The sequence below is a fragment of the Ictidomys tridecemlineatus genome, chromosome 10 (genome assembly GCF_052094955.1).
Source record: "Ictidomys tridecemlineatus isolate mIctTri1 chromosome 10, mIctTri1.hap1, whole genome shotgun sequence".
Lineage (NCBI taxonomy): Eukaryota > Metazoa > Chordata > Mammalia > Rodentia > Sciuridae > Ictidomys > Ictidomys tridecemlineatus.
The window spans coordinates 68766625-68793811 of record NC_135486.1 but is presented as its reverse complement, the minus strand read 5'-3'; the positions used below and the strand labels follow the sequence as shown (position 1 = coordinate 68793811).

Sequence of the window (27187 nt, the reverse complement as noted above, 5' to 3'; positions counted from 1 at the left end):
ACATACATAGGAGATAAACCAGTAATGAAAATGTGCATTATCATGAGTAAGTAAATATTTTTCTTCACAATTTCAAGTACAGTCATGTGTAGCTCAATGGTGTAGGTACACTCTGAGGAATGTGAGATGAAGTGATTTCACCACCATACAAACATCATAGTGTGTACCTCTACAAACCTAGACAGACAACCTGTCATTCCTGGGCTACAAACCTGTACAGCAAGTTACTGATAATGGGGGCATTGTGACAATGGCATTTGGGTATCTAGACATATGTAAACATAGAAAAGGTACAGTAAGAATACAAGATAAAAGGTTAAAAATGGCACACTGTATAGGGCACTTAGCCTGAGCAGAGCTGGCTGGACAGGAAGTTGTTCTGAGTGAGTTAGTAAGTGAATGGTGTGAAGGACTAGGCCGCCTCTGCACACAGCCACAGACTGCGGAAACACGGAGCTTAGGCCATTAGAAATTTTTAACTATTTCTTCAACAATCAGGTAAATTTAGCTGGATGTAACTTTTTTACTTTATAAACTTTGCTTTTATTTTTAAGACTCTTGTCTTTAGCTTAAAATACAAACACATTGTATAGCTGTACAAACATTTTTCTTTATTTCTTATTCTATAAGACTTTTTCATAATTATTTTGTAAATTTTTAAACTTTTTTATTAAAAAAAAATAAGACACAAACACACACATTCGCCTGGCCTAACCAGGGTCAGGATCAGCAATGTCACTGTCTTCTTTCTCTTTCACTTCTTGCCCCCTGGAAGGTGTCCAGGGGTGACAAGACACATGGAACTGTCGCCTCCTATGATGGCAATGCCTCCTTCTGCAACACCTTCTGAAGGACCTGCCTGAGGGCCTTCTTGGGGACGTGTCACTCTTTTCAAAAATATCCTCATGATGATTTGCTTGCTCTGTTTTCGTTTTTTTTAACATCACAGATTTTCTTATTTGCAGATAATGTACCATGAATATTCTTGCCTAATAAAAATGTTTCTGAGGTGAGATCCATGTTTTCAAGCTTCTTCGTGAGCTTGGGTAGTTCTGCAAAATCTTCTGCTAAATGTCTCACTGTGACTTTTCTTGGGGGTTCTTCTTTTTCTCCTCCTGCACTTTCCTTTCCTCTTTGCCTCTCCAGCCAACCTTGCTCCAGTTTCAATGACTAGTCAGTCAGTTCTCAGGAACCACCTCCAGATGCTCCTCGGCCTCATCTTCATCCACACCCAGCTTGAGGTTGTTTTCCAGCTCAACCACAGCCTGGCAGATTGTTGCAACCTCCTCGTCCTTGGTAATCCATTGATGTCATTCACAAACCTCTCAAATGTCTTGTTCCTGATGCCATTCGATGACATCACCCCAAGCCCAATCAAAGTTCCTGATCCAGTCAGAGATGCTGTAATTCTTCACAGATTGCACTATTGTCTTCTCAGCACCTTCTCGGTTGCAACAGTAGCCTGGGAAAAGGTCCTGAACATAGTAGACCTTAAAACCTGCAATAAATCCTGGATTCATTTGTTGAATCAAAGAGGTGGTATTTGGAGGGAGAACCACCACTTTGATGTTGGGATTAAGAACATCAATAAAAGAAGGATGTGCAGGAGCATTTTCAACCAGCAAAAATCTTGAAATGTATATTAATTCTCAAAAGAGTTCCTCATTTATCTGGCAATTAGGGTGCCAAGCAGGAAGAAGAGCTGGGTCATCCCTGTCTTCTCTTGCTTCTGTAGACAGCTGTGCTTAGTGATAAGCTTGAAGGTCTGGGGTTTTCACTCTGCCAGATCACAAAAGGTTTCACTTTGTAGTTTTCAACATGGTCCCCAAGCAAGACTATCATCATCCTCAGAAGCCTTCAAATCTGATATCAACCTAACCTCCCCATGCCAAGCTTTATCCAGGAACATGAGAGAAATGCAGAATCGCAATCCAGCTGCAACCAACAGCCTCAGGATCTGCATTTTCATGAATTCCCAGGGAATGCACATGTCTATTAAAGGTTGGAGAAGTAGCCACAAGAGCCAGGCAGACCAAGACACAACTCTGCTCAAAGTCAGCAAGGAACTCTCCTCAGGAAGGCATGATGGAGAAGTATCACCACTGTGTCTCTCTGATTTGCCGTGTTCACAAAAAAGGAACTCAGGGTCACCCCCTCAGTTGTCCTCAGTGGTGTATGGAGGAAGAATGGTCTTGAAGAATGTGGGGCTGTAGTGGGGTTTCAGAGATGACCAGAGCTTTCATACAACATCCTAGGATGCTCTCGTCTCCCTTACCAGGAATTCTTTATTGGATGTCAATCATCACATCTCAAATATCCCAGATGGCAGTTGCATCTCAAAGGCACCCAAACCCCTGACATCTCTTTCTGATTTTAAGTTAAGGAAAATTTATTTACTTTCTTGCTTGCCAGTTTTTTCAAGTGAACATATTTTTTCATGCCTCACAGGACAGTTGTCATAATTAATGCCCATAAAGGACCTTGAGATAAAAAGGAGTTCTTGTTATAGGTACATCTCATTGCTATTTCTTTCAAATTCCTTTCTGAGAGACTCAGTGTGGAAAGATTAGACGTATTCTTGAGGTTTCTGATATCGCACAAATATTTGTTCTTTGAATCTATTGTGAATGGCACCAAGGTTTGTGATTTACATCTTGTTCTGCTGACTACATCCTGCTGGCCATATCCAGTGTTATCTCAGGTATATCTAGTGTCAAATGAGCACATGGTAAATGAAACGGGAGTCTAATGCATTCCACTGCTTCAGAGGAGGTGTGGTCAGCCTTCTCCACCTGAAGATGCCTGTCGCACTCCAGATGAGATGCCCACACCAGGCGTCTGGGTTTAAGGAATGTCAGTTTGTGGTTCTGAAAATATGGAAGGCACAATCTTTACCGAATGGCAAAGAAATGGTCCCTCAAAGCTGTACCAGGAAGCATTTCCTTTCCTCTGTCTTGTTTGTGTTACACCTGGAGAAAGCACATCCTTGCTGTTCACTATTGGGTGTCCCCAGTGGGCACATCTGGAATCAAATGAATGTACTGCCACAGTCACTTTGTTAACTGAAGATTAAAACCCAAATAGCAGAACAAATGCTTCTGCCTTCTTAAAAAAAAAAAAAAAAAAAAAAAAAAAAAAAAAAAAAAACAACAACAACCCTGCTTGAAGATGTAGGATTGTGGTAATATTCCCAGGAAAAGCGAGACGGAGGCCCCTGCTGCTGCACAAGGCTTCCATGTGCCTTCGGAGTCTTTTAAAAGCTCCTGGTCCAGCCGTCTAACATGAAACTGTCAGAAGGACACTGTCCATTGAGTCCGACCCTCTGGACATCTTTAAATCCCAGAATTGATAATAAGATTCTCTCAGCTTCTTGGCAACAGTGCCTTTCTGGAGATGGTTGTTTTTATGAAGTTGTCTCCTTTCACGGTTCCTTTTCTTGTTCATTCCTTCCTTTTTTCTTTCTTTCTTTCTTTCTTTTTTCACAAAATAACAATAAATGTGTCCCCTTTGGATGATCCAAACAAAAATTTCCGACTGTTGGATGCACCATTTTTGTGACAGAATGTCCCTGCGTATGCACTGTTCTATGAACTGAAGTCCACAGGTCCCTATAAGTGACAAGGGACACTTACTGCCTTGTGTTTCAAGAGCCTCAATGTTACTGCTTTGACAAAGGACATGGTGTGGGTCGGTCGAGTTGTCCTTTGCTTTGAATTCTTTCTTCATTTTTCTTTTTCTTCTTTTAAACCTCTTTGGTCATCTTTTACGGTAGAAAATCTGATTTGTTAGTAGGAACTCGGAGCTAGTTAAGGATTCAGAGGATTATCCTACAGCAAATTTAAAAGGTCAGTATATAAAAATATGTATTTGAAAGCCAGTTGAGGCTTGTCTTTTGCAAGCAGACTGGAGTTTTGCCTCCCTGGCCCTGCTTTTGACTTTCAGGAACACCTCTGAATTTCTATCCATTCTAATTCAATACAGCAAGAAAAATGTTACCTTTAAAAAATTACCTTTTTTATTGATTTTTTTTATCATGGTTAGGAAAGTGCTCTCTCTCTCTCCCTATTCTCATTCACAATGCCCAAAAGAGAAAATAAACACAGCAAGATGGCATAAAAATGCCATCTCTCTATTTACTGCCCTTCACTTTGTCCCAGGAAAGCAGACATATCGGGGGTCACTTGGTCTAGGCTGGCCCTCCTGGCTGCCTGGGTATCGCCAGGAGGTACCAATGAGCTTTCTGAAGTGCCTGGCCTGGGAGTTCCAGTTTACTTGGGTCACAGCCTTCTCTCAGGCACCTGCATATGGGCATCTTGAGTGACAGAATCACCTGTCCCACTCAAGCACACTTGCTGGGGAGTCAGGAGAATTCAGCCCAGAGCCAAGGAGCTGAGCATAGCCCATGACAGCCCAGCCCCTCCATCCCCCAACCTTGCCTGGCCAGCGTTTCTTCCTCCTTATTAGTATAAATGAGTCTTTCCTTCATTATGGAGAGAGGGCAGCTATTATTAGAAAGATACTTCACAGACTGCCTCGGGCGAGGGATGACTTGAGCCTCTTCCAGCCGGGAGAGGCAGAGTCCTCAGATACCCTGACAAATTAGCAACCTGTTCTAGTTCACATCTACAATGAGTGCCCAAGCAAATGGAAACTTCTATATCTATTTCTTGCTGCTCTTTTGTGAAATGGAAACACCTCACAGAACATATTTGAGAGATCAAGACTGTGAGTTTCTTCTGCAGTATCTTCATGTATCTATCACAGATACATCTCCAGTGAATAAAGCTTTTGAGAACACATCACAGCTGTTTCTTCTTAAATCCCTTTTCTCCCCAGCATACAAACTAGATGGCTGAGTCAGTTGTTTTATGGGAAATAATGATTACTCTCTGCCAGAACCTAGGAGTAAAGGAAAAGAATTTTTAAGTTAGAAGACACTCGATTCCAGATTTTGCTGACTAATTTTCTCACTACTCTCATTCAGTTGCTTGTCTGCTGTGGAAATGGGTTTCTAAACCGAAAAGAAAGAATATAAAGCGTGACAGTGACAGAACATGTTTCCCAGGCAGCATTTTGCAATGGAACAATCATTTGCAAAGGTCTCCTCTCCAGCTAGAACATCTCCACTCTCTGCCTCTCAACCCTCAAGTGTGAAAATGCTCCTGGACTCACCCTATTTGCACCTCTTCAATAGGAAGAGGCCACTGTGTGTCGAGGAGAGCACACTGAGGACTGTCTCTGTGCTCAGATTACAGAGTAGAAAAGCAAGAACTGTTATTGATGTCACTATTGCTTACAGTGTGCATACTGTTGGTTAATTGCATAGAGACACAATCCAGCATTTACCTGGGAAGCATGTAAAACTCCATTCATCCGTCACAACATTCCTTAAATATAATCTGTCCATCCCCTGTTCCAGCCAACACATGCACCTGCGTGAGTGTGCTCACACTCACAAACTAGTTCAAAAGTTAATAGATAAACCTGAATGAACAGAAAGTGCCCTCTTTCATCTTAAATGGCATTTAGATTTGATATGTTCACATTCTCACTGTGAATTTTTTTCAAGTCACACATTCTATTGGTTTTGGAAGTTCCTTGGAACCATGGTAAGACATCAGGCTGGGATTTAGTTCTGTTCAAACTTATTCAAAACATCTTTCTGGAATCTCAATTTTCTCATCTCTAAAATGGGACCACATAAGATCTGCACCATCTACTTTATTGAGGTCCTGGTGAAGACGTATGAGACAATGATTTTAAATGTTTCTATGATAATTTTTAAATCATATTCCAATATTGTTAAGATTATATGGCTCTTTTGAGAGAGTTTAGAGTAGGAGGATCTTATATACTTGACAGTCCATCTACTAAATCCTCAAAGTAATAGACATTAAAATGATTGACCTAGTGATTCATATTCTCTATCTGAATAATAATTGTTTCTTTCCTAATGGATATGAAATAAAAGTATATACCATATTTCTCTTCATTTAGCAATAATAACCGCTTGTAAGTCTTCAAAGGAAAAGCAGGTAGTTTTAATCTGTTATGAGAAAAAAAAATTTTAATGAGGTCATTTGTCCAAAGTAATTCATAAGTCATCCTGGAATTAAAATCTGTGCTATTTGGAGTTTGATTTTTTGACAATCCCAGTGGCCCATTAAAAAGCTCACTGATGTATTCTTTATGATAGAGGTTGAACAGAGAACCAGGATTTCACAGAAGATGTCCAGCTCAGAACTCTGCACCCTAGAGCCTGTGTGTCCTCCAGGCTGGGCCAAGTGAAATTGCTCTCGCTTCTGCTCAGACTACATGGCCGTCAGGGTTTTGTCAGAGAAACTGGCCTTTTAAGGAAGAAGAGGTTTGAAACAGGAAGTAGAGCTTATATGGCTGTTGGAAGGGCACCTGGGCAAAAGCAAGGAAGTAACAGGGATGCACACACACGTACCCATGGTGCATCACCACAGGCCTCTAGAAACCCCCATTGTGTTAGAGGGAAGAAAGCAGCAACAATGTCAAATACCCACGATGACAGCTCATCTTTTTTAAATGCTTGTTCATTTTAGACCGAAGCATATTGACTGCAAGATAGACCCAGATTCAGTTAACATTGAGTGAATGTTTATGGTGTGCTTTCTAAATTCCAGGCAAGTTTCTAAGCCTGGGAGATGGAATAAAGAAGGCGTTGTAAAAATCCCAACCACTAGGAAGCTAATTTCCATTACAGGAAGTCAGATAACAAGCAAATAGATATATCAAATGTCAAGTGGGGATATGTGCCAGGGGAAAATAATAGGAAAATTATAGGAAGAAGAGCAGGAGAGGGAGGGTGACCAGGGTGGCTTTGGGGATATTTTGTAGAGGGAAGTCAGGGTGACATTGAAGAAGTGAGAACTTAGAGCTGTGGGTATGAGATAGAGCAGCAGCCTACATAAGAGGCCCCAGAGGGGACAGCACCTACCACACCCAAGGGCAGTAGAAGTGGGAGCCTTGTAAGCAGTAGGCCAAGGTGTGGCTGGAGGAATACACCTGCTTGCAGAGCATCATGAGGACTTTGTGTTTTATTCTGAGTAAGATGGAAGGCACTGAGGGGTTGAAGAAGAGAAAAGAAAGGGATCTGAAAAATAATGAAGGATTGCACTGACTATCAAGTGGAAAGCAGAACCTAGCAGGCAGAAGGATGCAGGGATATGGGTAAGAAATAGAAAAGAGAGACGCCATCTTGGACCAAAATGGTGGTTTGGCAGGAGCAGAGTCCTGTTCTTGGTGTTTCTGAAGGCAGGGAGATGGGATTTGGACAGCCAGGCAGACATGGAGGCAGGGCTGGTATTTTAGTCATCTTTTTTCACCAGTGTGACCAAAAGATCAGATAAAAACAATATAGAAGAGGAAATGCTTATTTGGGGGCTCACAGTTTCAGAGGTCTCAGTCCACAGATGGCAAACTCCATTGCTTTGGGCCCAAGGTGAGGCAAAACATCATGGGGAAAGACTGTGGAAGAGTAAAGCAGCTCAGGCCATGGGGATGGGAATGCAGAGAAAGCTCTGCTCACATCCTAAAGGCACCACCCCAGGGACCCTCCTCCTCTGGCCATATCTCACCTGCCTTCAGTTATTACCCAGTTAATCCATGCAAGTGGATTAATGAACTGATTGGGTTAAGGCAATCATAACACAATCATCTCACCTCTAAGCTTTCTTGTACTATCTCACACATGAGTTTTGGGAAGACATCTCATATCTAAACCATAGCAGTTGGCCTTAAGTGTGAGAATCTCAGGAAGCACATGCATCCTGAGCATGCTTCAGTGCTGTCCTGTGTCAGCTTGAAATCTTGATTCATTTTTAAACAAGAGGCTTGTATTAGTTTGCCATAATATATCAGACCAAGAGCTTAAACAGAAGTTTATTCTCCCTCTGTTTGGGGGGTTGGAAGTCTGAAATCAGGTGTCAACAGGCTAGGTTTCCTCTGAGGACCATCTCCCCGGCTTGTAGATGGCTGTTTCTATTTCCTCACATGGTGATTCCTCTGAGCATGTCTCTGTCCTGATCTCCTCTTATAAGGATATGAACCATATTGGGTTAGGGCCACTTCTACAACCTTGTTTTACCTTTATTGGCTCTATTTCCAAATACAACCACATTCTGAAATACTGGGACATTTTTAATTTTGCAAGGACGCTATTCAACTTGTAGCCAGGGAGGGATGTCCATTTTCACTCTGCTCCAAGGATTCTGCCAGGACAGCTGCAAGGATGGAGTTGCTGATAATGAACTTGGGGACAACAAGAGTCCAGTTTTCCTGAGGGGAGGAGAGACTGAGAGTTCGGACCACTAGTAGGGACAAAAAAAGTTAAGCTATCTAATAGACAGCTGGAACACTGTGTGCTATTCAGAGAAGAAGATGAGCTGGAGGCAAATGTGGAAAGAAATTGCATAGATTTTAAGGAATTTGCCCTCCATCCTGCACCATGGGCAAGCCAAGGTTTCAGAGTGCACAAGTTAGGACAATCTAGTAAGAAGTGTCAAGAAGGCACAGCTGATGGAGAAAACCAGGGAAGCTTTACATCCCTGACACAGATGGGAGAAGGTGTGTCAAGCACCACAGAGACTTAGAGCTGTCCACTGGATTTGACACTGCTGGTCAGTGGTGTTCAAGAAAATAGCCTCAACAGTGGAGGACTTTGGTGGAGGAAGGAGACACAGGAGGGGGAAGGAGGAGATCCTTCTTAATGCTGCAGTGTGCACATATTAGCAAACCTTTAAATCTCCTCCAGTCTTAATCATACCCCAAATCACGGCAGAACACCAGGGGCGGATGCCATCACTAAAGACAGTTTGATCGAAACTGCTTTAATAGTGTGTTCAGTGAACAAACAGTAAAAGGGCTTATGTTTACTAGTAGCAGTTACAAATTGCTTGTGATATCCACAACCAACCTCATAACAACTGGTCTCACCAGCAAGTTGAACACAGCTGTTCTGCACAAGTCCATGTCTCCATCAGTCCCTTTCTGCCTAAAAGCATGAGGAGAATCCTAGCTTCCATCCTAATCAGACATGGTACTTGAAGGAGCCATTGAACACCCAGCAAATATGCATCCTGCACGATTTGGGCTTCTGGGCCAACATGAAGAAAAGCATACACTGGAATTCATGCATGGTATGTCACAAAGACTATGGACAGGATGAATGCCAATAAAGGTCAAGTTTAAAAAACATATAAATGTATGTGGCCAAGAAAAAGCAAAAAGCAGCCAGTTATAGTTCTTACATGTATCAAATCCACAGGTTTAACATATGTACATATATGTCTACACCCACGCACACACATATTCACGAACATATATTCATGCACACACATAGCTGTAATATATTGTTTTTTCAGTTCTATTTGTGACTTTTATAAAAATAAACTGCCCTCCAGCACAGCAATACCAGGTCCCTTATAAATATTTATGGTGACATTTAGCTCTTCTGAAAGCAACCCCTTTTGCCATGTGACATACTGCTTCTCAGTGAAAGGAGGTCCCAGGTTGGCTTTTCAGCTCTGACATGACACATGGGCTGCAGCACATCTCCATGGGCAAGGGACTGCAGGACTTGCTCTCCAGCTCACTGCTGGTGGGCGAGGGCAGAAACGCCGTGTGCAGTCTTTATAAACAAAATCAGCTCTCTTGTGTTTGCTTTTAGACAATTCACTGGAGCAGTTAAAATAAAATGAGCATTTCCCCCATTGATTTGGTGTGCATTGAGCTAAATTACACTTGGAAAATTATAAACCAAATGAGCACGCAGGAGAGAGATCATATATGGGAATTTTCTGTATCTGCTGCTCAATGCTTCTGTCAACTGCTTTTAAAAAAAAAAAAAAAGAAAAATCGTATTTTTTTCAGGTATGTGACAAATGGTTTGCATTTGTAGCAGAAGAATAATCAGAGCCAACTGCAGTTCTACCTCCAAGAAAGCCTAGCTATACCTTTATTCTATTTACCTACTCTCCACTGGGCATGGGATCAACATGTGACCCCCTACAGCTTAGGTCCCAAACATGAACTTAGGGCCAGCTGAGGAGCCACAGCAGCTGATGAATCTTGTGGAGTGACCTAGGAGTGTTTGCTGAAGTGGTGCCATGTTAAGATGGGTTTGTCCCCAGAGGCTCACGCACTGGAGGCCTGGTCCCCAGTACTGGTACTGAGAGGTAGTGGGACCTTCAAGGGTTGGGACCCAGTGGGAGGTGTTTAGTTATTGGGACACTTCTTTCAAGAGAGATTAATGCCCATCTCCTGGGAGTTGAGTGGCTACTTTGAGAGTGAGTTATTACCAAGTGAGGCACCCCTGTGTGTTTGGTCTCTTCCTCACACACACATATCTCTTTCCCACATGTGAGTCACCTGTGATATCATGATGCAGGCAGCACAGGACCCTGGCCAGATGTGGCTGCCTAAGCTTAGAGTTTCCAGTCTTCAAAACATGAGCTTAAGTAAACTTCTTTTCCTTATAGAGTATGCAGCCTCCAGGATTTTGTTATAGCAACACAAAAGAGACTAAGACAAGCAGTTACATTCAAAGGAATCATAGAGTGCAGGAAGGCAAAAGATAATAGCTTTGTTTGCTTTTTTGTCACAAAATATGCAGGTTCCCTACAGCTCTGAAATTTCAGAAATAAAAATAAATGAAATAAAAATCATCAGCTATCTAATCACCTTTAAAATAAATTCTTGAGATTTTGGTGTCTATTTTCTGCATTATTTTTTCTTTGAGTACATTTTGATGTTTTTTATCCTTTGGGTACATTTTTCCATAGTTAGGATGACACTGGATTTGCAGTTTAGATTTCTTCTTTGTTTTCATGTGTTATTATGTGACAAGCATTTTTCCCATAATATAATATATTCTTAAAAGTATAGATTTTAAGGGTTAGCTTGTCCCTAATTAGATGTTTTATAATGCATTGAATTCTGATCTCCTTTTTTGGACTACTTAGGAAGCTTTATGGGTTCTAATATTGCTAATTAGGTTGCAATAAATATTTTGATCATTGGTGCAAACATCTCTATATTTCAAAAGGATGAAATTATTGGGTCAAAGATAAATTCTTAAGTTGGCACAAGTTAGTTAAAGACAAAGATATGTAAAATTTACCCTAGTCTCATAATAGAAAAATATCTTTTGACAAGAAAGAGATATGATTGGCTAACTTTATTTTTTAAAAAAATAGAGAACAGTTTTAGCATATCTTTGCCTCTGTGATATTATGACTTATATACATATGCATGACCTTAGACTGAAATTAGATCCTTGAGGATTGCTCCTGCTGAAAGGCAGGGACAACACTGAAGTTTTTGGTGTCAAAATGTTTCCCCTTTATTTACTGCATAGCAATCCAACAGTTCTTATTATGCCCCATAAACAACAGAAACAACAACAAAAAACATCCCATAAAAGTTAAATGGTGAAAACTAAATTATTTATGTGATTTCATTTGGTGAATGTATTTTGTGCCATTGAGCCTAGCTTCCTTCTAATGTCATAACACTATTAGAAACTGTAATAATCTTCAGGGGATGTAAGATTTATCAACCCTTGCAATATGGGATGGGAGCCAAGGAGGGAGATTAAGGGATACTGGTGAAATTAATCAAGTGTCTCTCTGTGTACTGGCCAAGAGAATGCAGTCAGTTATTATTCAAGCATTTTACACAGTAGAACCGCAATTTGACCACTACCATATGTTGAATTTAAAATTACATGCTAGTCTTTTCCAAAAACAATCTCATAAAAGTGTCAATACTATTGTCAACTAATGGCTTTATCCACTAAAGAAGGCATTTACGCACAGAAAGAGAAAGAGTGTTGATATCCACTAGCTCACTGGGAGACATTACCCTGCATCTTGTTGCAGAGCCAGGCCAGCTGATCTGCAAACCATGAAGACTGGTGGAGAGACGGGTGACCAGACCTCGAACATCACTCTTTCTCCCCATAAAAGGAACTGGCGTCCATTCCCTGGTAGAATGTGAATGCTTTGCCATCAGTGTCCTTGAAATATGAGCTTTTCCTTTTCACTTGAGGCAATATTGAAGTTTTCTGGAACAGATAGAAGCCATCGTTCCAGGCCTAACACAAAATGAAAGCATCATGTGGGAGCAATTTTGAAAATGTATGAACTTCATAAAATGTTCCATTTTCCACTATGTGAGTTTGGCTCCACAATCAGAGCATCACAGATCAGGAAAACCACCTCTTCAGGCCACCACCTTTCGTGCCTATTTGTATGATACTAAGAGAATAAAGCATTGGCTTTATAAGATGTTCACCACTAATGATATAATAAATAAAGACAACACATGCTATGTCATGCAAACTATGACATCTTTGTGCTGTAAAGAAATCAAAGGATGAGGTAGCCAGCAAGTTCAGAGGTATTTCTCAATGAAGCTGCTATACATTTACATTTATCGCTAAAGCCATATTCTCAATTTCCATGTGATGAGGCTTAAAAACACTCTCCATTAGGTCCATATTAAAAGTGACTGCCTCATCATATCAGTGAAAAATGGAATGTAAATTTGCCAATGGATCTTTTTCTTTCCAAAATGAATCAGCACCTTCCATGTACTCCAAAGGAAAATAAACACCAGAGCCAAACTGACCCCATAAACTATTATGAGCCCATAGATGATAAATCTCTCAGCCCTTTCTTCAGACTTTTAAATACAATAAGTGTGGGTGGCCTTGAAGGAAGCAAGATTTTACTGAAACACTCTGGCTGCTGTTGTCACAAAGAATACAAAGGTCTCAAATATTCTCTCCTCAGGGAGTCCAAAGGATTCTAATCATTCTCAGTGGCAGAGCTCAGTAAATGAGTTCTTGCTCACTCAGGTAAATGGGCTCTGACCCTCTGACAAGGGGTCAAGAGAAATGATCTGTATGATGCGCAGGTGAAAAGCCGCAAAACGGGCTCCAATGTTGAGCAGTATTTTGGAATTGTTCTTCTACTGTTGCTCATTATTTCCTCAACTGCACTGGAATTTTCAGAATGGATGAGCTGTGTCTACTACAGAGATACTCGTGTGCCCATGCACAAAGCTGTTTTAAAACTCAAATCAACCAGCTAGGCACAGTGGCACACCCCTGTAATCCCAGCAGCTCAGGAGGCTGAGGCAGAAGGATCTTGAGTTCAAAGCCAGCCTCAGCAACAAAAAGACACTAAGCAACTCAGTGAGACCCTGCCTCTAAATAAAATGCAAATTAGGGCTGAGGATGTGGCTCAGTGGTCAAGTGTCCCTGAGTTCAATCTCCAGAACACCCCTCCAAAAAAAAGAAATTCAAGTCAACATACAAATGATGAATGATGTACAGTGAGATGCATTAGGTTTGTGGTATGTGTGTGTGTATGTTCGTGTGTCCCAAATAGCAAAGAATATGTAACCTAATTCAACCTGTGGGGTGCAGAAGAAGGAAGAAAGAAATGAGCTTACATGTTCAAAGTTCTTACTTCAAAATAGTTATAGATGTGTATGAAGAAAAGCCCTGCATTCCCTTCCCCAGGTTCCCTGCGGTGGCATCTGATGTGATTACATGAAGAGCTTTTCTGAAGTTATTTTTGAAATATAGTTTAATGTTTCACATTTAAATCTATGATCCATTTTTAGTTAATTTTTGTAAAAGGTATGAGATTGAGGTTGAGGTCCTTTATTTCTCTTTTTGCCTATAAATATAAAATTTCTCCTGGGATTTGTTTATTTGTATACTTTTCACTCTAAAATTAAATAAATTTTTGCCTTTCCCTTACTCTTCTCCTGGATGATGTAGATGTGCTTAGCAGAGCAGGAATAATTGGGTTCACCTGATAATGTTTTCTTTGTCCTGGAGTTGATCTGATAAAGTCTGAGGAAGTGAACACTCTCTGAATATCTACTGGACCTCCATTTAGACTTGCCTCCAGTTCAGCAAGAGGCTTCCAGTAAGGACATTTCTTCAGTCATGTGCGTGCATGCACACCGTTATCCATAACAGCCAAGATGTTAATGGAACATTTCCTATTCATCATACTTAACCAAATCTAACTTTTTGCTATTTTTGAAAAAACAACTCCACTTCATACCTTTTTAAAAGAAAAGAGAGAGTCCACATCGAAAGGGATGATCTTGAAGGAAGCAACTACTTTTAGTGTCATATAGGTTTCTTGGAAATACGTAAACATTGCTTCATGTTATTTTTCTAGAAAAGTGGTTACATTTAGTTAAACATACTAGGAAAAGTTTACTTGACTAATTTTTTTTCTTTTTAAAAAAATGCTTCCCAGATTTCAGTTCAGTTAGAGATGCCAATTTTATTTCTTAGTCAGAAGAACATAGCTATACAATGAAACTTACATAAAGAAATGGATTACATTCACAGACACACACACATCTAGTTGGACCATTATGAAATATGAAAAAAAGGTGTTTTTTTTAAAGCTATCAATTTGCACTATTTTTTTTAAGGAGTGGAGAAAGAAATAACAGCAGTTCCATGTTAGAAGCTAAACAGAGAGTTCCATTTCTAATTATTAGGAACACCAAGTCATTCAGGTCATCTTTTTCTTTGAAAGATACTAACTGAACTCTAAAGAAGGGTATTTAAAATTTATTGACTAGCTAACAAAATAGAGGGCAATTATCGGAGTGGAATGTAAGCCTGTAATACAGAGGGTTTAGCCAGGCATACAACAGCTTGGGTCCTGAGGGCACCCGCTTAATCAAGCAAAAGTGAAGTGAGATTTCATGAATACTTCAAAGTTGGAAGACCTGTGCAGAAGTGGGGGCTTCCACAGGAAATCCTCTCCCCATAAAGCTGAGATCAGAAAGAATTGCTCTCTCCATAGACAAGGAACCCCCACCTCTGAAACATAGAGTCAATTCACGGCTTGCAATGAAAGGGCATATCCTAAATCCAATTCAGGGCAGACACAAAACAGAACAGAACAAAGACAAAATGCAAAAACTCCAGCAAAATATATCTTCTGCTGAATGCCGAAATCTGCCCTTCAAATCTGGAATAAGACAAAAACAATCCCTCTGGGCACCCGTATCAGCATCATGCACAAGCGCTTGTGGTGGAGCTAGGTAAGGATGGTGTAGAAAGGAATTCACAGGAGCTGTCTGCATTTCTAGCTTATGGGACTGTGTACATCAAATTGTTTTAATAGTAGAATTAGTAAGAGCCTCTGGTGAGTTCCAAATTTCTGAAGCCCCATGGGTGAGGAGAGAGGGGTCAAAGGTGAAGAGGCAGAGTGGCTCCGGGGCCTTCACTGGAAGGAACTTGGGTTGTCCCAATATGATGGGGAAGTAGGGAGGGATTCTGAAGATGGGAGTCTTTTTGTTTTTTTGAAGAGGCACTTTGTTTGCTCTGGGAAGGCAGCAATATCAGCAGTTGGGAGAGAAGAGGGAAGAAAAGGCTGGGACTGGGCAGAGGGATGAGGCCAAGTCAGGTACAAAAGGTCTAGGAATTGTAAGGCCTGCTGCTCCCCACTGCCTCAGAGGAAGAAATCCAGAAGTATTTTCAAGTTTGTGTTTTAAACAAAAGGCAAATAATGATGTTATTTACAGAAATGAGGAGGGTTGGAGGTAGGACATGTTTGAGGTTAGAGAAAGTTATGTCCATTAAACCTGACATCCGTTAAAAAGTCAAGTGCTGTTATTGAGAAGCCAAGGGCAACCCACCTCTTTTCATTCCTTTTCATTACTATCCCATTCCTCTGTGACCCTCGTTTCCCTTGTCAGACCCCTCATCTCTGTAGGGAATCATGTAGACCAATCAGAACAGAAACCCCCCCCCCAGACTCCTTTAGGACCCACCAATGGCTGGCTTGCCCCTTCTGGGGGGTCCCTAGGGAGGAATACCCCAGTGCTCATCTGAGTCAGTCCCTTGATGCCCAGCCTGGATCCTTTTTCTTGTCACTGCTTTAAGAACATTCCTTTTTTGTCTTCTACATAACTCACTTTTCTCTTTATATTGAATCAATCCTGGTAGCATAAAAAAGAAAAAAAAACATAGTATAATGTTCCACTATGTCTTTAAAATCACTGTATTTACACAACACCAGCTAATGCCTCAATTATTCTTGGACAGATGAGTAGTCATCCCCCAAAACTAACAGTGGATGGTGTCACAAGGGTGGGGCAGGAGCACACATGGGAGTGAAAATCACACCTGGAAGCAAGAAGCCAGAGAGGGCCTCAGGATCAGGCTCATTCTTACAACAACTTGCTCTTGAGATAGCTCGGGGTCCCAGGAAATCTGCCTCCATCCCTTCCATGGGCAGTTCCCTTAGGGCTTCTCTCTAGGCTCTTAAAGTCTCACCACCTCTCAGCACCAGAAAGCAAAAGACTAAGACTCTAACCCATGGTCCCTTGGGGCACACACCCAGACAGCATCCTAACCACAGCAGCAAGGCTAGTGCTATTTCCACTGACTAATGTGTACCCCAAAAGCTGTGTGTGCATGTCCTCTCTATTCCTTTACTTCCATGCTTTCAGAAGCCACTCTGGTTGATTTCACCCATACAGGTCTATGAAGACAATTACCATTCACCAGGCTGGCTGGTGGCATCCATGTGGTAAAACCCAAGAGTTCAGGTGGAGGCCTCCCCTTCCCTGACTTCTTAGCAGCACGGCACATGCCTGACCAGTCCATCCTCCCTCCCAGCCCTTTCTTCAGCAGGTAATGAGGACTCCACACCTCCCAGCTTCCTCTTGCCTTACTAGCGGCTGCTACTCACTGTTCTTTGCAGATGTATTAAACATTTCAAGAAAAGATTGAGGCTAAGGGGTAGGGTGTTGATAGCCAAGAGTTTCATGAGGCACAGTAAAAAGCCCTGCAGAAGGGAAGCATACAGGGTAAGAGCTCTGGTAGGGGATTGGACATCATCAGGGGGATTCTTGAGGCTGGCTGGTCCTGGTGGCTTCAGAGCAGAGAGTGAGTGATGGGTTCTAAGCAGAGCCTGCTCTATGGGGCCCTTGGCCCACCACAGGTGAGGAGCCCACTGGAGGGAGAGGTAAAGTATGGAAGAGAGTTGTCCCATCCTCTTCAGGAAGCATGCCTCATGGAAGTGGCAGTGGGAAGTCCCAATGCATACTCTTCATTATCATGTGCCTGATTATTTAACTCTCGTTCATTCCATTCATTGCTTATACCATCCATCACCCCTTCATTGTATTGCCCTTTACCACTTCACACTCAGCCCTGTCCTCCTCTGTCTTCTTCTTTACTCACCTTCAGATCCCTGCCATGGACTCCTGCTGTGATCTCAGGTAGCCTCTTAGCATTCAGATTTCATCTGTGAATTAGGATCAACAAAATCCTATTGTTAGCTGGCCATTATAAAACTAAGATAAAATAAGAACAATAAAAAAGATCATTAGCCAAAAAAAAAGGCACCTTCCCAAGATAGAATATGATAAATATTGTTCCTTTCAGGACCAGGCCAGTTTTGGATGGAGAGATTCATACAGCCAGTGAAATGTTGCATATGTTGTAGCAATCAGGGGCTCATCCACTGATTCACCCTCTGCCATTTTGTCCTCTGTGTTCATTGGAAATAAAAGGCACACGGTACAGTCAAGTGCTATCATAAAGGGAATTGAGAAAATGAATGCTTCAAACTAAGAACTTAGGAGATGCAAAAGAATGTAATCCTTTTGTGTAACTTTTCCATAGGAGACTTGAATGTTCTTATCTAAAGAGTCCTGAGATGTCCAAAAATCATGTCAAAGTGCATTCTACTGATCGTGTAAAACTAATTAGAACAAAAGAGAGAGAGAGAAAATAATGACACAAGTGTACTTGGGAAATATCCACAGATAAATGTACAGGAAATGCATCATAGTATTACCAAAATGTGTTTAGCATTAAGAAACCTAAAAAAGAGATTTAAATCAATGAAGAACTGGAAGACTCTTAGCACGTTGTGATTACCTCTTTACCAAGGGCAACTTGAAACAAAGATTTGATAGGAACTTTATATCAGTAAGCTTTTATCATTTCTATCTAGTTTCAGTTTAGCTTGCAGAAATGGTTGGGTTTTCCTCAGAAATTAGTATTTCTCATGCTGGTGTGCATGCATGTGTGGGAAGGAGAGGAAAAGATGGAGAGACGGAAACAGGTCCGGATGATCAAAATGTAAGTAGAGAGAGGGCTTACGGAAGAGCTTTATTTCATAACACAGTTTTTAATAGCAATATTCTTTAAATGAGTTATGTCTCTCAGGCCGATTTTTAACAATAATTCTTTTAAATAAGAATTTATTACAAGCAAATATTATGCTTGTAACTATCCTTTGGATATCATATACACATTAGGCTAAGAAAGTACATTAATTATTCATAAGACTTCACTTTCATTTCCTCTCAGCCTAACATCTAATACTTAAGCTGTTAATGTGAACAGAATAGATATTGTTCAAACAGTGTGCTTCTGTGACAATATTAAAATAACGGAAGGGTATGGGCTGTCAACCCCTTTTTGACAATAAGCAATAAAGTAGAAGGTCAAAGCAATATCAGTTGTATTCGAATAATCCTTCTGATCGATTCTGGTCTCTTATCAATTGTTTGTTTTCATGCAAAAGTGTCCTTTATGGTTTGTACCTTTCTTTCTCCCTTTATTTCCACAGCCTGTGTCTCAGTGACCATAAAAACCTATAGTATAGGAAATCTCCTCACCACCACTGCAAATGACACAGCTACTGTTCCTGCCTTAACTCACCAGAATTCACCAGCCTCCCCATTAAAAAGTGCCAATAACAGTTCATTTTCTATTCACAAAATCTTTGGCAATCAGTAAAATCTATGTGAGATGTAACAACAAATGACTGAAACAGAAAATCATCTGATTTACATTATAATTCATATGTGAGTAAGGCTTTGTTGATTGATTCCTCTCTGTATTTTCCATAAGCTGCAAAATTACTGGTGGTAAGAAGTGTCACTTATGCATGAAAGAATTACCAAGGGAAAAAAAATTCACTCCACTTAAGTAATGTGATATGCCACTTGACTAATTTAAATACCTTGGGATTTAGCTGGGTCCTTCTCCTTCCTCCTTCAAGTGGATTAAAGCATCTCTAAAGCCAGAATCTGGAGAGCATCACACAGCTAGATGAAAAAACCTGATGGGTTTAAAGTCTGTTTGCCGAGTCCTCACCAGAGCTCTATCCTTACTCACCCCTGAATATTTAATCCATGCATATCATAATTGTCCTCCTGAGACTGGTAACATAAGTAATGCATAAAGCATGCCAAACCTCTGCTTTTATGCAAATGAAAGACCCTGCACTTTTACCCCTTCTATTAACTTAATTAGCCTAATTTCTCCAAATACTTGCTTGCTGGCTCCAAGCTGATGAAGATGGGCTCCGTTCTTTCTTTCCTGGATTCTGCCTTCTAAACCGCAAGTAGAGAAAGTAAGAAGAAAAAAAAAAAAAAGACTCAAACGTAGCCCCAGCAAAAGCAAGAAATTGGGAGAAATGTCCCAGGGGGACACTGTTCATGTAATCACAGGACAGAACTATTTAAGGAGAAAGGCAGATTTTCCTTTAACTAATGGAGCTTTGTCATTTTTAAAGGACATCACACTGTGATCTCCTCGTTACATTAGAAAATAACTGTGGCCTGTGCTCTGTGCTATTTTTAGCGTGAAGCATACCATAAAATCTGAAGTTAGGCAATATGATCTTCATGTCTCCCAAGGGTCTCATTAAAATGAGATGTTCCCTTCCAAAGGTTAACTCAGTAAGCAATGTTTAAATTTCTTAATCAGACTGCACGAAGTCACCATGTAAGAAATAGTTTTGAAAACAAATCTGTCCATCAAAGACAGAGGCTTGCAGAGTGTCGGTAAAAATCCCACTGACTTAAAAGGGAGGGGGAAAAATAGTCTTTGAATGAAAGATGTTTAGAATTTTCAATATCCTAATTAAGAAATAAGAAATGTATCTGTTCAGCTAGAGAGTAGCCATTGAATCAAATTATATAGTCTTTTGAATAAGCCAATACCAACTTTATAACATTTGCCATACAATAAAGTTGTGAATATAAATCTTCATTTTGAAGCCAGGTTGGGTATTACTGCTTCAAATAGAAAAAAGAAGACTTCTACAAATGAAGTCAGTTCTAAATTAGTCAAAATTGTTCTTATAACTGGCAAATAAGCAAACCTCCACTAAAACAGGGCTCATTTCCCCAATGCTATTAAATATCTTCCATAATTTTTCATTGTTGAAAGCATTCCCAGTGTACCCTCATGAATAAGTCCTTAAAACACCAAATAAATAAAACTGGCCCTATGATGAATGGCAGTGTTCCATTTCCTGCAATTGAAATGCAAATTGTTTTATCTAATTGTGGCTGTGTGGGGCTTCTGACCCATCAACCCATCTACATAGTTTTTCTGTATTGAAATGAGCAGCCTGGGTGCCTCCTAACTTTGCAGATGCAAAAAGCTACAAGGCTGAAGGTTACATGATGATGGGGTTATGACTTACAAAGCAAGCCTCCTTCAAACATGCTGACCAAAACTAAAAAGTAGCAGAACAATTGTGTGGAGATATAGCTGTGGAACAGGAGACCGAGCTACACAGATGTTTTTCAGAAAGCCAGTATCCTAACGCTTTGTGCCACAAAGTTTGTCTACTTTGCCTAAGATGTTATTCTATTTTTTCTGAAGAAGATCACATCTATATGAAACCATTTCCCAGTTGATTCAGTTTTTAAAAAACTGTCTTGGAACATTGATAGCCCACCCCCCAGATCTAATTACCCATGAACTGACCCAATTCAACAAGAAGGTTGAAAAAAAAATCTATCAACTGAGATTATCTAGACAATGAACCGAGGTTACTAGTCTATCCTGTGAAAGGATGAGCAATCTGAGCCCTGCAAGGCCAATTTCTCTGTGTTTAAGTCACAATTGCTCATGAGTTCTTTGAATGGGTTGATGTGACACCAGAAATTTGTCATAAGAATGATTCAGTTAGAACTGTGATTCCATGGAATAAATTATGTCACAGTAAAATAATGCATGCAAGAATTTCCAAACTGAATGGAATTCTAGTCCCCAAAAGAGGAAACCCAGGAAGGAAGCCATAAGTTTATTCTGGATAAGATAGATACCATTCAGTAAGCTCCACTTGAGAGACTCTAGGTTCAACTAAGAGATTTAATTGGTAGTGACAGACCATCAACAAATGTATTTATTAGGTCATATCTAGGGTCATTTCTGCCATTTTTTATGGTGCATGCCATAGATTAAATGTTTGAGCCCCCTTTGTTGAAACCCTAAATACCAAGGTGATGGTATTAGGAGATGGGGCTTTGGGGGTGATCAAGTCATGAGTTGGAGTTCTCATGAATGAGATTAGTGCCTTCTTTCTCCTATCATATGAGGACACAGAACCAGGAAGTGGGTCTTTGCCAGATAACAAACCCACTGGTTCTTTTTTCTTAGATTTCAAGCCTCTAGAACTGGGAGAACTACATGCCTGTTGTGCATAAGCCACCCAAGACTTTGGCACTTTTTAATATCAGCCCAAATGGTCAAAAAGAACTTCTGTGTTTATCTAAAAAGAAAACTTCCATTTTAGTAAGGAAATAGAATATATATGTAGATTCTTATATCAAAAAACAAAACAAAACAAAATATATATATATATATATATATATATATATATATATATATATATATGTGCTTTGAAAAGTTAGACAAGATTAATTCAGTCCACATGCATAGATTTGCTGCCCAGTATGTGACAGCTATTGCACAGATTGGAAAGTATGAATTTTGACACATTTCATATCAAACTATCTCCCAAGTTCCCTGGGGTCGGTACATTAATGAATTGAATTACTAATTGCATATGGCCACTCACTTGCTCTATACCACCCACCATTGCTGAATATAGAGGTCATATGGAATTCACATAAGGTGGCATGCTGTGGGTCAGCATGAAGTCCGAGCTTCATGATGAAGGACCAGATCGGACTTAACACAGTAACCAACAGCATAAATTATATGTGATTCTATCAGTAATTCAGGAATATGTAGCTGTTCTGGGAAACAACACCCAGCCCATGGATTTAGACCAGAAATATCATACTCCACCTCACCAAATTGCCTTTAAAGTAGATTTTAATACAATTGGAATGTTTCTGCTTTTACAAAACATCAGATCACAAAGTTTAAGCCCTCTCTTTAGAAAAGGAAGGAAAAATCTTCAATTCTTACACTCTCAAGGTCAAACAGATGGCACAAAGGCACAATGCATTACTGAAATAAAAAAGATTTAACACTAGAAAAGAGAGAAACACAGCATGGATTAAATGTTGTTCGCACCAGGTAAGCCAAGAAAATCTTTTGTCTCACTTAGAAGTCTTAGGATTTCATTAGTTCTAATCCTTGTTTTGTGTCACCCCCACCTCCTTCCTCATGGATGAATTTGTCCATGTCTGTTTTATATACATCATTGTTAGTGCTCTGATATAAGCAGGATAGATTTTTCCCTATTCTAAAATTTTACATGTGATATGTATTTACCAATCTCCTGCAGTAGTTTCAGGCCTGTCTACCACGTGTTGACTGCTTGTTTCAGATACTGTCAGTACAGCCTTGCCATGCACACTCCACAATGTCTCTGGTAGCCCAGGGACAACTCATTCGATATCCTGTTCAAGGAAGAACACGTTGGTCACAGATATTGTCAGCCACTGGATCCTTACAAGCAAAAAATGACTTCAAGCGCTTGGGTGACAGACCAGACTTCCAGCCACAGCACATCATCCAGCATGAGCCATGTGGTACCATGAGCTATGGAAGAGGCTGGGAGACCTCAGCTTTATAAATCCCAGGAGGGACAGAACTTTGAGGTGGAGGACAGTACCAGTCACATCTACAACCCTCTCCTCTAGAATTGCAGTTAATTTGTACAAGAAGAATGACTGGAAATAGAAATTTGGCTGATAAGGAAGAATGCATGAGACTTCTCAAGTTCTTGGAGAAACATCTTAAATGCATGACATTTTTACAAAATTAGGATGTTTTTCAACACCCTGCACCCTAAGCATTGAAGCATGCTAAGAATGTTGATTTAGAAATTAATAAATACTTAGTGAAATCAGCACCAGTAAACATGGATTCCCTTTTAAGTCATGGCCAGATATGGTAGGAACTTCCCAAACAGCTATGTGCAGATTGATAAAGAGGAGGCATGAACCATTTAAAAGGACCCCTGGTCATCCCCTACATACATATCTATTCCTCCATCTTGTCAAGTTGGTAGTACATATGGTGAATTTCAACTCCATTACCTAAAAGTCCTACAGTTTTCCTCTGCAAAAAAAAAAAGTCTTTTATTTTTATTTTATTACCCTTCACTTAAGTATTTCCAACTGCTAATATCAAAATTCAAGTGAAGCCACTAAACACAGAGAAGAAAAGATCAACTTAGGGAAATCGATTTTTGTTTATGTGTCTATATTTTCATTTCTCAAATGGCCACAGAAAGTAAATATTGTTAGCACTAGGAAAATCCAATAGAGCTTCAGCTCTTGTTCTTGGCACACTTCTGACTCAGCAGGTACCATTTTCTGCACACCCCCAGTTCAAATCTATGAAAACCAAAGATGAACACACACCTACAAACACAGGCACTTCTGGTCCACTTCTTGCTGTTGGAGAAAAGCCACATCTTTCACTTCCATGTACTTCTCAGGCCTCCATAAAAATAATGACAATTCCCAGTTTTTACAATTTATGAAAGACAGTACATTTTGACGGTGTTTTCTATCATGTTGGATTTTTTTGTGATAGTTTTATAAAAAGAATATCAATATCCTTAACTTTTGTGCAGAAAACTAGTGTTTCAGGGTATCTGAGTTGGAAATTCACCAAGTACATCTACCAAGTTGACAACTAGTAGGTGTGGAGATAGGTGAGGGAAGTTCTCTGGGGGAGAACTGAATCAAACTGAGATGAACACAGCAAGAGACCAAGTGTCAATTCTAGAACAACTTTTTAGTGCTGGGAGGATTCCTAGTTGATCCTCTGGGGATGTTGTCACAGCCTGGTGATTTGACAGATTCATAATTTATAAAAGATTTGGAGAGTCAATTGAGGAGAAAACTGGGAATTGCAATTCCTCTCTGACCTCCCATCATGTATCCCTGAAGAGCCGTGGTCACATGCAGCTTCAGAGCTAAGGTGAAATTTCATCAGAAAACAGAAATATGGAGAAAGTTCAGTAAACAAAGCCAAAAGGTTCACTTCAAACTTGAACTAGGATGAAAGTCCTCAGATGCAAGCTCAGGCACAAATCTTGTCTGTGGTCAAGGGTATAGTTTGGACTGAGGTTCAACAGTTGCAACGGGTACAGTATTGAGGGCTGTCCTCTTTTTTTTTTTTTTTTTTTTTTTAGGAGTTTTAACTTTCAGGTCTCAAAAAAAGATGCATGAGATCTGCTGAAGCACATGATTGATAATGTGAAGGTGTAGGTGTTGATTTAAAAAATCGTGACATTGTGATACTGAAACATCTGTTTTATCTGAGTTCTTTGTCACACGAAAAAAAACACAAGAATCCTCATAATATGCACAGAATAGTGTTTCCTCTCAGGTTAGAACATTTAGCTCATCCATTGATGCAGTGTAAGTTAAGCTTCTTCTACACAGGCTTGTGCTGGGTGCCGGAGGGTGCCACCTAATAAGGCGGCAGACAGACTCAAGAGATAAACTCACAAGTAATAGACCAGGTTTTAGAGACTTAAAGTCCATGAGCCTTGGTTTCATTGTTTGGGGAAGGGGGCAAGAATAACAATCTGAGTATCTACCTCTGAGGACGATGCAGGTGGAATACGATGAGCAGATGGCCTGGCACAGAACAAGCAATCCATATTGGTGTTTTACTGCCAGGAAGAGTTTCAGTGGAGGGCCTTTGATCGTGCTGTATCTGGTGGGGTATGGGTAGGTGAACTTGAGTGGGCAGCAGAGTTTGACAGGAGGAGCTTGTGGTCTGTCTGGGGTAGTTCAACAGAGTGAGAAGAAAGTAGCAATCCCATCTGAAAGGGGAGGGTTGACAAAGAAACAGAAGGGTCAGACAGAGAGCTGGGGAGAAGAAGGGCTGATGTAAATGTGTCAATTCCCCAGTGATAGGGGACAAACAGACATGTTCAAAAATGTGGTCTTTTAAATAGTAATTTATAAGCTCTCCTCTTTGCTTTAGATCGAACACCTCTGCATTAGTGAGCTTTCCGTTACTGTAACAAATACCTGAAGGAGGAAAGGTATACTTAGATTCACAGTTTTAAGAGTTCTAGTCCAAGGTTGCTTGCCCCCATAGCTTTTGGCCCTGTGACAAGGAAGCGCATCACAGTGGGGAGTAGAGAAGGGAGCAATGCTGTTCACCTGTGGCCACCAGGAAGTGAATGAGAGAAAAAAGAGGGGCTGGAGTCTCAGTGATCTCCAAAAGTATACCCCCAATGGCCCAACTTCCTTCCACTGGCCTCACCCCCTCAGGGTCCACTACGTTTCAATAACACCATGAGCCGGAACCAAGCCTTCAACACATGGAACCTCTGGGGAACATTAAGATCCAAACTCTAGGATCCTCCCTATCCCCCCTCCTCCAGCTCTCAGATGTCAACTCCCTGCTTATGGTCTGTGCAGTCTGAGTGTTGTGTGTGTGCGTGTGTGTGTGTGTGTGTGTGTGTGTTGTATTTCATCCACTTTACGTTGTTGTCAATTCTGTTTGAAAAGCTGCAAGAGGGTACTTGAGCTTCTAACAGCAGTTTCTACCTGAGCCTTTACTTTGTTGGAAGCTCCCTCTTACTGCTTCCCAGGGTGGTTTGCCCCAAGGTCACCGGGCACTGGGTGGGGATGTCGTCCTGCTCCTCGGCATTGATGCTGACATGCTGGAGGTGTTGTTGAGAATTTAGTAGTAGGATGAATTAGTTTTGATTGTCATTGAAAAGGATTGCATCATATTGCTTTGGTAATTATCTCAGTTCATTCAGGCTGCAGCAACAAGATATCATTAACAAGGGACTTATAAACAACAACCATTTATTTATCACAGTTTTGGAAACTGGGAAGTCCAAGATCAAAATGCCAGGTATTTTGGTTTCTGGAGAGACTTCCCTTCTGAGTTGTAGACATCCACCTTTTTCTTCCTCATGTGACAAAAAGACGGCCAGTGTTCTCTCTAGATCTTCTTTTATAAGGGCACCAATCTCACTCCTGAGAGTTCCACTCTTGAGATCTAATTGCCTCCTGAAGGCCTCAGCTCCTAAGCACAATCATCAAGTGTTAAGATTTGAACATACGAATGAGGGAAGGAAGCACACAGAAACATCCATCCCATAGCAGTAATGTACTGGCTTACATAAATTTATATATAGCACTAAGCTATTCAGGGGATAAAGTCCTATAGAACTCTTCCTGCCTGAGAGGAAGTGTTCTGCATCCATGGACCCCTCCCAGGTAGGCAGGGGCAGCTTGGAATACTGATCTAAGGTTTTGGTGGTCTGATGGGAAGTGAAGAGATTGGCAGTTCTGAGTTCTTACACAGATTAAAACCCTTATGCCTTTAGCATTCACAGTGAAATCCCATCTTCTTTGATGCATACCACATCCCCATTCAACTGGAAGTGAAGTGGAAGGCCACACTGAAGGAAAGACTCACAAAATGGTTTTCTGAGACTCTTTAGCCTATACTGCATTGAAGTTTTAAGCAATCAATGAATATTTATTGAGCATTTACTCATGTGCTAAACATACTATTAGGCACCAGGGGACTTTTGAATGTAAGATGTAATTCTTTTCTTGCAGGGACTTCTCTGTTGGGGAAAAACAAAATGCAAATCAAATACCAAATAACAGGCACAAACAGTGATATGTATCGGAATAAAGAATGAGAGTAATTAATTTGTTGCTAGCTATCAGAGGTCCCTTAAGGAAATGCAACTCATAAATTGGAAAGGTAACTGGACAAACCAATTGGGAAGAGATCCCTACCAACCATTTTTCCTTGGTGGTCTACCAAGGTCATAAAGGAAAGATTGAAAAATGAGAACAAAGTAATGGCCAAGCCAATCCAAAAAGCGCGTGAAAGCTGATTTCTTAAAAAAAAAAAAAATCCCATCCTTTCTAAGGC

At 40.5% G+C, this 27187-nt stretch overlaps 1 long non-coding RNA gene across 1 annotated transcript; it reads right to left on the bottom strand.

Moving 5' to 3' along the window:
- Window positions 1–585: 585 nt before the first annotated feature.
- On the bottom strand, window positions 586–27187 carry LOC120887487 (uncharacterized). Its single transcript, XR_013426657.1, has 6 exons — window positions 25831–27187; window positions 24867–25094; window positions 22580–23371; window positions 17264–17327; window positions 5979–6046; window positions 586–4899 (listed from the first exon to the last, which is right to left on the bottom strand). It is a non-coding gene; the product is annotated as an uncharacterized LOC120887487 (long non-coding RNA).